Source organism: Sus scrofa, chromosome 13, assembly GCF_000003025.6.
Source record: "Sus scrofa isolate TJ Tabasco breed Duroc chromosome 13, Sscrofa11.1, whole genome shotgun sequence".
NCBI lineage: Eukaryota > Metazoa > Chordata > Mammalia > Artiodactyla > Suidae > Sus > Sus scrofa.
In genome coordinates this window covers 158,443,110-158,456,963 of record NC_010455.5, presented here as the reverse complement: position 1 = coordinate 158,456,963, position 13,854 = coordinate 158,443,110, and the positions used below count along the sequence as shown (strand labels likewise).

Below are 13,854 nucleotides of genomic sequence, written 5' to 3'. Positions count from 1 at the left end.
TCAAGGATACTAGTTGGGTTTGTTACTACTGAGTCACAATGGGAACTCCCTCATGTGTTAAATTTAATGTTAATAACTCTGAAGATTTGCTTGTTTTGTTAAACCAAAAGACGTAAACTAGCTTTTATTTACTGAAGATTATTCCAGATCACATGTACTTGAAAAATATTTTGGTTTTTTTTCTGTATTTCTGAAGTTACTGTGAACATTTAATTTCTGTAAGTGCTTATTAAGCTCTTTCAAAAGTTATTTTTGGTAATTCCATCCAAAGGTAGAAAAATATGTACATATAACTCATGCATAGACATACATAAACATATAGACAGATACAAATAGAGATCTTACACCTTTCATTTAAAAAAATTTTAACTGTTTATGGCTAGAGACAATTATGTAATATAAAACTTACTAGTTTATAAAAGAACAATTCAAATTGCATTTCTGGCAGATGAATAAGTTAAGATTAACTGCTTAGAGAGATAAACTTTTCTACCAATATTTGTGGAGAAAACTTTTAAGATTTAAAAATTTTCTCTTGATAGGTAACCTCCTAGAGGTTGTGGACTAGATTCTGAGCAAGGGAGGTTTTCCTAGCAGTCTGTTTAATAAAAATCTATTTTTCTCTTTTTTTCCCTCCAGTCTCAGGTGTTTGTAGGCTGTGTTTTAGTTAACTCTTCTGTTGTTTTTATATTTTAAAGATGTGGTAAAATAAATAAATAAATTTATTTATTTATTTTTGCTTTTCAGGGCCACATACGCAGCGTATGGAGGTTCCCAGGCTAGGAATCGAATTGGAGCTACAGCTGCCAGCCTACACCACAGCCACAGCAATGGCAGATCTGAGCCACATCTACCACCTATATCACAGCTCACAGCAATGCCGGATCCTTAACCTGCTGATCAAAGCCAGGGATCGAACCTGCAATCTTATGGTTCCTATTCAGATTCATTTCCACTGAGCCACAATGGGAACTCCAGGTGCGGTAAAATTTATATCACCAGAAACCAAGTCACCATAAATTTTTTTTTCTTAAGAAGAAATTAAGGGGTATATTTGTTTATTATGAGAAATTTAAAGCAATTACTATTTAAGATATTTCTTAAGTATAGGACAGTTCAGTGAATTTTTTTTTTTTTTTTTTTTGGAAGGCACTTAAAATATGGAAAGACCTGGAGCTGGGAGGTCTGGTTACAGAATAAGGAAAAATAAAACAGCCTTGTGTGTTCTTGGGGACTTGCTAAAAACCAGTCTCTAGGCACCAATAAGACATTTATTTAGAATGAGAGCTCTTTAAAATATCCGTTTAGGTATAAAAGCCTCAATCTTTAAAAGTGTACCTATTTTTTTTTTTTTGTCTTTCTCTAAGGCCACATCTGTGGCATATGGAGGTTCCCAGGCTAGGAACTGAAGCCACTGGCCTACACCTGTGTCCTCGTGGATTGTAACCATGTGGATTGTAACTAGTTGAGTTGCAACCCTCTGAGCCACAACGGGAACCCCTCCCTGCATTCTTAATTGCTTTCAGCTCAAAATAATTTTTATGTCAAAGAGGCATTCTTTGGGGAGACATGTTCTGCTTTCCTTCACATGGTAGAAGGGATTTTGAAGATTTGCTTAAGTTAAGGATCTTGGGGGAGAGTACTCTGGTTTATCTGGGTCAATCCAGTGTAATTGAAAGATCCTTGTGAGAAGGAGGCAGGATGATCAGAGCCAAGAAAAGGTCAAGTAGTTTCAGAAGAATGGGGCTCAGTGTAGAGAGGGCTTGAGATCTGAGTGAGACTCATGTCAGATTTCTGTCCCCCAGAACTGTAGGATTGAATTCTGTGTTGTAACTTGTGATTTGTTAGAGCAGCAACAGGAAACTAAAACAGGGGTATGTGGTGTTATAGAAAGAACACTGTCGGAGTTCCTGTTGTGGTTCAGCAGAAACAAATCTGACCAGGGACCATGAGGTTTCAGGTTTGATCCCTGGCCTCGCTCAGTAGGTTAAGGATCCCGCATTGTCATGAGCTGTGGTGTAGTTTGCAGATGCGGCTCAGAGCTGGCGTGGCTGTGGCTGTGGCATAGGCTGGCAGCTGTAGCTCAGATTGGACCTCTAGCCTGGAAACCTCTATATGCCGCAGGTGAAGCCCTGAAGGAAAAAAAAAAAAAAAAAAAGAAAAGAGAACACTGTCCACCAGGACCCTGGGGATTTTGCTATCTTTTCTGCCTTTCCCCACTTTGTGGCAATAGATGTTCAGGCAAGTTGCAAATGTCTCTAAGCTCAGCTGCAGTGTCCATGTAACAGAACCATGAAACGGGATATATTTGAGGGCAGGCCTGAGCTGATGGCCTCATCCACTTGGCAGATATGTTCCCTGCTTTAGCTTCCATCCTTTGGCTCAGCTCAGCCCGGTTTAGCACTTCTGAGAGAACTGTTATCAAATGGGGGTCCTGCAGCTCACAGCTTACAAAATCAATTATCTACTCACAAACATGTGGAAAGAAAAGAAAGAAAAAGTGCCTTTAATCAGGATCCTGGCAATCTGGGGAGATGGTGGACCCAGTGTCTCCAGAAAACCACCTCTGAAGGTTCTGCTCAGCCGAAACTTCTAAAAGGAAGGACGGACGTGATTTCAGTTAATCACTTGAGATGGGAGGTCAGAGTTGTTGTCACCCCCCACTTTGTGCAGGCCTGTGTGCAGGCATGTCCACTCCTCATGACCTTCCTTTAGATGTTATCTTGTTCACATAGTTTGGTCACTAGCTGGTTAGTGCGATTAATAAAGGGGAAGAGCTAGGGAAGAGATATGATAGCCCTTTACTTACTCTTCATTTCTATCATTTTTACTTTGATCTGTGGGGAGAACCCACAAGTTAGGTAAAGTATTGCATGATCCAAAAGATTTGAAAGGGCTGCTTGGGCCCAAGATGAATAGAGCATGAGAATGCCTGGTTTAGAAATGTATTACATTGAGAATTATACTTAGAATGGATAAGCAACAGGGTCCTGCTCTATAGCACAGGAAACTACATCCAGTCTCTTGGGATAGACTATGATGGAAGATGGAAGAAGGGGAATGTATATATATGAGTTACTGTGTCACTTTGCTGTACAGTAGGTATTCGCACAACATTGTAGCAAAAAAAAAATTGTTTTTATGTTAGAGGGATTTGATGAATGGTCTTCTAAGCTAGTGCTTCTTAATTGGGAAAGGGGCTACAACCTTAGCCCCTCAGGGAACATTTATCAATATCTCTAGATATATTTGACTATCATGACTAGGGGGAAAGTTGTACCAGAATCTAGTAAGTAGGGGCCAGAAATGTTGCCAAAAATTCTAAAAAGCACAGGACAGCAGCATACAACAAAGAATTATTAGGACTGAAATGTCAATTGTGCAGCTGTTGAGAAATCCTACCTTAGACTGGTGTTTCTGGTTTTCAATATATGTATGAATCACATGGGGATCTGGCTTGAAGTTAGGATCCTGATTCAATCTCATGTCCACATTGTACAGAACTGGGCTACAGGTTGTTCTCTGAAGACTGGCATTCAGATGTCATTATCAACAGAGCACTTGACACCTGCAACTCCTTCTCTAGAAGGTGTGATGCAAAATTTTCAACATTTTTGATTCAGGTGTGGTCACTGTATTTTGGCTGTACATTGCTTAGTAAGTGAGACTGGGTGCCTGTGCCTCTGCCTGGAGCCTGAGTGATGTAGCCTTGTCTTCTGGGCAGGGAGTGGGTCGTAGAAGACCTGGTTTGGAAGTCATGTTTTTGTGGAAGCTGTTTATCTAGACTGAGGAATATTCTACATCTTCCCTGGGGCCTCCAGGGGATTCACATTGGCTCTGAGGCAGGGTTAATGGAACATGATATTTGTATGTCACCAGAATGAGATATTGAAGGTGTTGGAGGAGTTCCCTTTTCTGGACATCTTTAAATAGAAATTAGACTCTCATATTATGAAAGGGTTTAAGGGGAGAGGGTCTGATGCTTATTTTTGTTAAATCATTTTTTTTCCCTCAAAATGTTCAGTTGCTTCTTACTGTCCGTGGAATACAGTTTAAGCTTTTTTTTTTTTTTTTTTTTTTTTTTTTTTTTTTTTTTTTTAAAGGGCCGCACCTGCAGCATATGGAGGTTCCCAGGCTAGGGGTCAAATCGGAGCTGCACCTGCTGGCCTACACCACAGCCATAGCAATGCCAGATCCTTATCCCACTGAGCGAGGCCAGGGATCGAACCTGCAACCTCATGGTTCCTAGTTAGATTCATTTCCGCTGTGCCATGATGGCAACTCCCAGTTTAAGCTTCTTAACCTTAAGGTTCCCTCTATTATCTGGCTCTGTACACTCTCTCAGTCTTGTTTTTTTAAGAAAAATTACCAAAAAAAAATCTGCAAAGTAGCAAACTAGGAATAGAGGGGGAACTTCCTCCATTTGATACAGAATATCTACCAAAAACCCCCAGTTAACATCATACTTAAAGGTGAAAGATTAGATGCTTCCTCCCTAAGACTGGGAACAAGGCAAAGGTGTCCCCTTTCACCACCACTGTTCATCATCATACTGGAAGTTCTAGCTAGTGCAGTAATATAAGAGAAGGAAATACAAAGTATACAGATTAGGAAAGAAGAAACAAACCTGGCTTAGCAGATGATATGATTGTTTACGTAGAAAATCCCAAAGAATCAACAACAACAACAAAACTCCTGGAGCTCATAAATGATTATTTTTGCAAGATATAAGATTAATATATTGAAGTCAACTGCTCTCCTGCATACCTGCAGTGACAAATTTGAGTTTGAAATTTAAAATATAACATTATTTACATTAGAACTGAAAAAAAGAAAAGAAATATAAGTTTAAGAATGTATACACAAGATTTATATGAAGAAAATCTCAAACCTCTAATGAAAAAAATCAAAGCTCTGCATAAATGAAGAGATATTCCATGATTATGGATTGGAAGAATCAATGTTATGTTGTCAGTTCTTCCCAACTTGGTCTATACATTCAATGCAATCCCAATCAAAATTCCAGAAATTTTTTTTTTTTGTGGATATTGACCAACTGATTCTAAAGCTTATGTGGAAAGGGAAAAGACTGAGAATAACCAACTCAATCTTGAAGAACAAAATCAGAGAACTAACACTATCTGACTTCAAGAATTACTACAAAGCTCAAATTATCAAGACATTGTAGGACTGGTGAAAGAAGAGACATATAAATGAATAAAATAGAATAGAGAACCTAGAAATAAACTTGTATATTGAGAGTTCCCTTAGTGGCTCAGTGGTAATGAACCTGACTAGTGTCCAGGAGGATGTGGGTTTGATCCCTGGCCTCGCTCAGTGGGTTAGGGATCCAGTGTTGCTGTGAGCTGTGGTGTAGGTCACAGATGTGGTTCAGATCCTGTGTTGCTGTGGCTGTGGCATAGGCCAGAAGCTATAGCTCTAATTCAACCCCTAGCCTGGGAACTTCCATATGACGCACATATATGGCCCTAAAAAGTCAACTTATCTTTGGAGAAGGGACAAAAGAATTCTATATAGAGAGGATTATCTTTTCAATAAACAATGCTAGGGCAACTATATATATATATATGTAAAAACAGAATCTAGACACAATCTTTACATTTTTTTTACAAAAATTAGCTCAAAATAGATCCTAGACCTAAATGTATAAAATGCAAACAAAAAGCTATAAAAGTTGTAGAAGATAACATAAGGTAAAATTAAAGTGACCTTGAGTATGATGAGATACATCAAGTGCATAATCCATGAAAGAAAAAAATATATATAATATTACATTATAATTAAAAACTTCCAATCTGTGAAAAAGTTTTAAGAGAATGAAAAGATGAATCACACAATGGGAGAAAATATTTGCAATTCATATGTCTGATAAAGGGCAGATATTAGGAGTTCCCTTTATGGCTCAGTGGTTAACGAATCCAATTAGGAACCATGAGGTTGTGGGTTCAGTCCCTGGCCTTGCTCAGTGGGTTAAGGATCTGGCATTGCCGTGAGCTGTGGTGCAGGTTGCAGATGCGGCTTGGATCTTGCATTGCTGTGGCTCTGGTGTAGGCTGGTGGCTACAGCTCCAATTGGACCCCTAGCCTGGGAACCTCCTTATGCTGTGGGAGCGGCCCAAGAAATGGCAAAAAAGACAAAAAAAAAAAAAAAAAAGGGCAGATATTAAAAATATACAAAGAACACTTGCAAGTGGACACTATGAAAACAAATAACCAAATTAAAAAGTAAGCAACAGATCCGAACAGACACTTCATCAAAGAAGTTACACAGATGGTAAATTATCATATGTCTTTATGGAACTTGAAAATTTAAACAATGAGATACCACTACATACCTATTAGAATGGTCGAAATCCAGAACACTGATGACACCAAATGCTGGAGAGGATATGAAGCAACAACTCTGACTCATTTGTTGCTGGTGGGAGCGCAAAATGGTACTGCCATTTTGGAAGACAGTTTGACAGCTGCTTAACAACTTAAACTCTCACAATATGATTCAGGATTGTGCTCCTAGTTATTCACGCAAGTGAGTTGGGAACTGATATCCATACAAAAACCTTCACATGAATGTTTATCACTGCTATATAATATAATCACCTCATACTGGAAGCAACCAAGATGTCCTTCAATAAATGAATGGATAAAAAAACAAAAACAACAAAAAATGATACATTCATACAGTGGAATGTTATTCAGCAATAAAAAGAAATGTCAAACCACAAAAAGACATGAAGGAAATTTAAATGCATACTGCTCAGTGAAAGGATTTGGTCTGAAAAGGCTACATATTGTGTGATTCCTATTATATGATGTTCTGGAAAAGGCGAAACTTTAGAAATAGTAAAATGATCAGTGACTGCCAAGGGCTCAGGAGAAGAAGGAAGGGATGAATATGTGAAGCAAAGGAGATTTTGTGGCATATTCAGTATGATTCTGAAATGATAAATACATAACATTATGTACTTGTCTAAACCCAGAGAACTATAAAATACAAAGAGTGAACCCTAATATAAATTATGGACTTCATTTAGAAATAATGTATCACAATTGGTTCATCACTTCTTACAAATGTACCACACTAAGGCAAGATATTTAATTAGGAAATTGCGAGGGTTGGGAAAAGAAAACATATGAAACCCTATAGTTTTTACTCAATTTTCTATAAAACTAGGACTTCTCTAAAAAATAATGTTCACTAATTTAAAAAATAATGAAAATCACAAAAAATGTGGCATGTGCTAGTCTTCCTACCATGCAGAACTGACATTTTGTATTATTTGCTTCAAGTTTTTCCTTCTTTTAAATAAAATATTAAAGGTCAAGCCCCCATTGACATCCTTCAGTTGTAATCTCCTTCATCCTCCCCAAAGGAAACCACTATTACCAGTGCATATCCTTGTTTTTACATTTATTGCAAACATTTATTTGTTATTTATTTATTGAAGTATTTATTGACAGTATCTTCTGTGTCATAACTTTATTTATGGTTCATTGTGGTAGAGGTATGATGCACCCAGGGCTGGAATGAATCCCAGTTCCATTTTTTCTCACCTGTGTGACCATGAACATATTTGTTTCTTTCTAACTTTGTCTCAATTTCTTCATTCACAAAATCAGAGTGACAATAGTATCTACTTCAGAGATCTTTTTCTTTCTTTTTTTGTCTTTTTGCCTTTTCTAGGGCCGCTCCCACAGCATATGGAGGTTTCCATACTAGGGGTCGAATTGGAGCTGTAGCCGCCAGCCTATGCCAGAACCACAGCAAAGCGAGATCCAAGCCGCTTCTGTGACCTATACCACAGCTCATGGCAACACCTGATCAAACCCACATCCCCATGGATAGTAGTTTGTTATTGCTGAACCACAATGGGAACTCCTAGAATTTATTTTTGAATCTGGTGTAAGGTAGGGATTTAGTTTAATTTTTATCCATATCTAGAGACTCAGTTGTAAAAACTTAATTTTTCCACTGATTAGTAATTTATATTGTCATTTCTGCCACCTAACCAACTTCTCTGTGTGCAGGGGATTAAGCTCTATTTTCTACTATCTCCTACTCACATAGGAGAAGTGACTTCAACATCTCCTATATGTTTCTATCAGCTTGAGTTTATTCATGCTGTTCCTTATGTCTGGGGTGTTCTTTCCTTTTAGCTCCACCTTTCAAAATTCCACTTATTCTTCAAGGTCCAGCTGCAAAGACCCTTACAGTACTTTAGAGTCCTGTCATATACATCTCTCCTCACCTGAATTAAATGAAAAGACTCAGCACACCTCTAGTACTTTACTTCCTTGATGTAAATCTTAGCTCATCTCCTTTGTGTCACAGTCATATGTGTTCTTTACCCTGACACACTGTAAATGTTTACACATTGCTGTGATAGACAGAATAATGTTCCCACTCCCATGTTCTAATTCCTGGAACTTGTGGTTTATTACCTGACATGGAAAAAGGGATTTTGCATAGGTGATTGAATTAATGACCTTGAGCTGGGGAGTTTATCCTGGCAGGCCCAATATAATCATGTGGGTCCTTAAAATTGGACATTTACCAGTTAAATTATAGCAGCAAAAGGAAATGGATACTTATGCACCATGCAATCCTTTATACCTTGAAGCAGATCCTTAGATGTATATGAAGTGCTGTCATTGTTCATGGACTTGAATTGTGAAGCAGCATGAAGGCTGTGACTGATAATGACTTCTTTGTGCTGTTACCACATCACTAATACTCATCTCTAGCATCTAGACTTTGTCAAATTAGGTCATTGCAGACTCCTCAGCCTGGCTTTCCTTTTTGTTGGCATCTTTGTGCAGCTTGACTTTGAATACATGGTGGTAAATAAATATTACGTGCAAAGCTTCACCTTCTTTACATGTCCTGACAGCTCAATGATAGTCCCAGAAAGAGAAGCCCTTTCCCTACAGTGTTTAACCTACTCAAATGTACTTGAAGACTGTTTGATGGGGATGTTCACAAACCCTTTTTAGCCTTTGCTCTGACTGAGGAGAGCAGTATGGGATTTGAAATCAAATACATAAAAAAGACTGGGAATCCTGGCTCTGGTCTTTACTCACTCTGTGACTTAGAGTAGGTTAGTAAATCTCTTGAAGTCTCAGTTTCCTCATGGCGTAAATAATACTTCCTTGAGTTATCTTAAAGATAGAATAAGCAGATACATGAAAAACTATCAGCACATAGTAGATGTTCAATCAATGCTAGCTTCCTATCCATCTCAGGTACAACACTACTAACAGAAGTAATCCAGACTTTTATTTATTTTGAAGAGTTGGCTACAGGTAGGTAATGCAGCGTGACATTTGTTCTTACTTTCTATTTATTGGTTTTATTTTTCAAGGCATAAGGCTTTCAATTGCCTTATCCAGTCTCATATTTCAGGTTTAGAGTTCTGTTTGGCATTCTGGATGTCTGCTTAAGAATAGCCCAAGTGACATTGATGATTTTAATTATTTAAAAATTGAGAGGGGTATGGGAAGTAGAGCCAGGGGTACAGAAGAGATCAAAATGATATCAAATAATATTTTTTTAAATTTTTAAAAAATTTTATTTATTTGTTTATTTATTTTTTGTCTTTTTGCTATTTCTTTGGGCTGCTCCTGCGGCATATGGAGGTTCCCAGGCTAGGGGTCGAATCGGAGCAGTAGCCACTGGCCTACGCCAGAGCCACAGCAACGCTGGATCCGAGCCGCGTCTGCAACCTACACCACAGCTCACGGCAACGCCGGATCGTTAACCCACTGAGCAAGGGCAGGGACCAAACCCGCAACCTCATGGTTCCTAGTCGGATTGTTAACTGTTAACCACTGCGCCACGACGGGAACTCCTCAAATAATATTTTAATAACATGTGATAAAATAAATAGAATGGCTACACCCTAGAATGGTTCTTGTCTCCTCTCAGAACCAGATTAACCAGATTAACATTCTGAGCCACCCATCTTCACCCAATATGAAGCCGGATAAGAGCAAGTATATCAGGTCTTATGACACTGATGGGAGCAAAATGGCCTCTGGGCTGTGATGATGGAAAGGTCACATTTAAAACTTAGTGTCTTAGTGCTCTTTGCTTGTCTCCACATACGCTACACCTCTGGTTCTCAAAACTCAAGAATACATAAAAACCAACTGGAGAGTGCCTGTTAAAACTGCAGACTTCTGGGCCTTTCCTTGTGATTGACTCAGTATATCTGAAGTGGAGCCCAGGAATCTGCACTTAATTATCCATTCCAGCGGTGTCTGATCCTGGTTGTCACCCAGGTCAGTGTTTCAGGGAGGTGGTGTCCTAGGCAGGAGGTCATCAGTCATTGGATATTTATCGAGTGCTACATGGGTCCGAAGCGTTATAGGGGATATTGTCCTTGCTTATCAAGAGTTTACAATGAGGGGGACATAAGACTTGGATACAGACAGGGTAGCAGCTGCTGGCTCTCCAGATTAAAGTCAGATGGTTTCTTCTTCCTTGTTTGCATTTTACTCTGTTCAAGCTTCATGGTGGTTTAGAATAATTTATTCTAACTTATTTATTCACTTACCTCTTTATCAGATTATGTATTCCTTGAGGATGAGTGAGCTTCATTTTTGACCTACAGCAATTTTATCCCATCACTTTTTCTTACTCCTATAACTTCTATTTTTGCTCATGACTCCAGCCCTACCTCCTGTGGCAATCTCATGCTTGAGGCACTGTATGTTATAAAATGGTTTGTCCTTTTTTTTAAATTTTTAAATTTTTTATTTTTTTATTACTCAAATGAATTTATCACATCTGTAGTTGTATAATGATCATCACAATCCAATTTCACAGGATTTCCATCCCACAACCCAAGCACATCCCCCTAACTCCCAAACTCTCTCCTCCTCCAAACTTTGAGACCATAAGTTTTCCAAAGTCTGTGAGTCAGCATCTGTTCTGCAAAGAAGTTCAGTCTGTCCTTTTTTCAGATTCCACATGTCAGTGAAAGCATTTGATGTCGGTGTCTCATTGTATGGCTGACTTCACTTAGCATGATAGTTTCTAGGTTCATCCATGTTGCAAAAATGCTGGTATTTCGTTCCTTTTGATGGCTGAGCAATATTCCATTGTGTATATGTACCACCTCTTCTTGATCCACTCCTCTGTCAATGGACATTGAGGTTGTTTCCATGTCTTGGCTATTGCAAATAGTGCTGCAATGAACATTGGAGTACATGTGTCTTTGCGAGCCATGGTTTTCTCTGGGTAGATGGCCAGGAGTGGGATTGCTGGATCAAATGGTAGTTCTATGTTTAGTTTTCAGATGCATCTCCATACTGCTTTCCACAGTGGTTGCACCTATTTACAATTCCACCAATAGTGTACTAGGGTTCCTTTTTCTTCACACCCTCTCCAGCGCTTATTGTTTGTAGACTTTTTGATGCTGGCCATTCTGGCTGGTGTAAGGTGGTACCTCATAGTGGTTTTGATTTGCATTTCTCTAATAATGAATGATGTTAAAAATGGTTTGTTTTAATAGGACTTATCAATCAGGCTTTATTATGTTCCTGCTCCCTTTATTGTCTGTGCTTTTTTTGGGGGGGGGGCTGCAACCAAGGCATATGGAAGTTTCCAGGCTAGGGGTTGAGTTAGAGCTACAGCTGTCGGCCTACACCACAGCCAAGCAATGTGGGATCTGAGCTATGTCTGCGAACTACACCACAGCTCATGGCAACGCCGGATCCTTAACCTACTGAACCAGGCCAGGGATCAAACCCTCGTCCTCATGGATACTAATTGGGTTATTTACCTCTGAGTCATGATGGGAAATCCCATCGGTGCATCTTGATGACCTGGAAGAGAGAATGCAAAGATCAGATATGCTCTGTTAGCTTTGGTTCTCACAGAAGTTGGGACATGACTGTGGTCCTGTGGGTGGTGTGTCAAGGTGAGTCTTATTGAGAAATACTCTATGGCAAAATATAGAGGGTAGGATGTTCAAAAGGGGCATGGTCTTTAGATTTACATTTATGTAGGCATTGTGACATATTCTGAAGGCTTATCTGCTCAAGTTCAAGCTGGAAAGATACAAGCACATTGGTTTAGTCTCCAGCAAGGAGTAGTGGGCAGGTTTAGATTTAGACTAGTCAGTGTCTGCTTTTCCTTCTTGAAACTGGAACTGTTGTAAATTCCTGGGAGGAGAGAATTACATTGGACTTGACATTGAGAAAAGTGTAAAGGTATGGATAATTTAACTAAGAAAAGTCTTTCAAAACAGTTGAAATTTGGGAGAGTAAGTAAGTGGTATGGAATGATGAGAAAATAGAAAAAATTAAAGCCTCATATATACTTTGCCTTGAGAATTAAGGCAAATGGCAAAGTGAGCTTAAGAAGTAGTTCAAATCAGTTTAGTGTGTTGGAATACATAAATGTCTTGAAATATGAGTCATTGATTAAAATTTAGGAATACCTTATTTGGATGGTATCTCAAGATGAATTTTTAGTTTAAGTTTTTTTCCAGGGTATTCATTTTATATTGAAGTTAGGTGTAAGGTTGAGATTCCACCAGGAAAATTGTAGAATCTCTTTCTCTGGGTTATTTTATTTTATTCTATTTTTTGGTCTTTTTAGGGCCATACGCACAGCATACAGAATTTTTCAGGCTAGGGGTCAAATTGGCTATAGCCACCAGCCTATGCCACAGCCGTGCGGGATCCGAGTCGTGTCTGTGACGTACACCACAGCTCATGGCAACGCCGGATCTTTTAACCCACTGAACAATGCCAGGGATCGAACCCGAGTCCTCATGGATGCTAGGTGGGTTCCTTACTGCTGAGCCACTACAGGAACTCCTCTCTGGGCTATTTTGAATTCTCTCTTTCTGTGTCTAGGCCTGGTCTTTTAAATGGCTTTAGTAAATGGGAATTAACATCAAACACCTGATTTAGTTCTTTAGTTTTGCCAAGTATTATCTCCAAGTGCAAGTGTTTAAAAATATTTCCCTTTTGGGTGGTATGATCTATATGTTGTCAGGGGCTGTTCAGAAAAAAGGAAACAATGAGGGTTTCAGGAGTTGTTTCTTAGCCCAGGTGGTGATGTTTGACATCATTTGGAGTAGAGGGTTTTCTTTTTCTTTCTTTCTTTCTTTTTTTTTTTTTTTTTTTTGGAATGAGGAAAAGTATAAATGTTTAGGATGCACGGCAGCTGGAAGCCAGTGATTGAATGTTGAAGTCCACCATTTTAGGCCTGCCTGAATCACTCTCCCCATGAGATTACAAGCAGTGGGATCAAGGAGGAAGGACCTTTTGCTTGGCCATCCTGGAGATTTCTCTGGGGTTTCATGCTGTCTAGCAGGTATGTCCTGCTTTGTGGAAAAGGAAAGCCCTGTGTTCTCCTTCCAAGTGCAGAAGTTCTTCCTTCTGCTTTTTGGCTTGAGATTTAATTAAACTCTGGACAAGTGGTGAGTTGCAGCTGCAGGCAATAGTAAAGCAGGGAACAAAAGACAGATACATAGATAGTGGTATTCTAGAAGTTAAGTGGAGTCATGTTTGAGGATCTGAGTGATTTTTTTCTCTACACAGTGAAAATGAAATGAAGTAAATGCCATTTTTGTTGCTAGGAACAACTGGGTCTGTTGGGTCCCTTGGTCAGGCAAATATAGCAAGCCCACTTTGACTTTCTTTTCTTTGGCTCTTGTTTAAACAGAGAAAGATCAGAAGCATCAGATTGTTTCAGACCAAAAGGCTAAAAACACAGTTCTGTAAATGATATAGGAACAAGGTATCATTTCTTTCCCCACTATGATTATCTCAAAATCTTCCAGCTATTTCCCATTGCCTCCCTATCATATCCCAATGA

The 13,854-nt window shown here is 39.0% G+C and overlaps 1 protein-coding gene across 2 annotated transcripts in view; it reads left to right on the top strand.

Moving 5' to 3' along the window:
• The window catches only part of TMEM45A (transmembrane protein 45A), a 97,102-nt gene that overhangs the window by 58,109 nt on the left and 25,139 nt on the right, over positions 1-13,854 (top strand). The window lies entirely within an intron of this gene.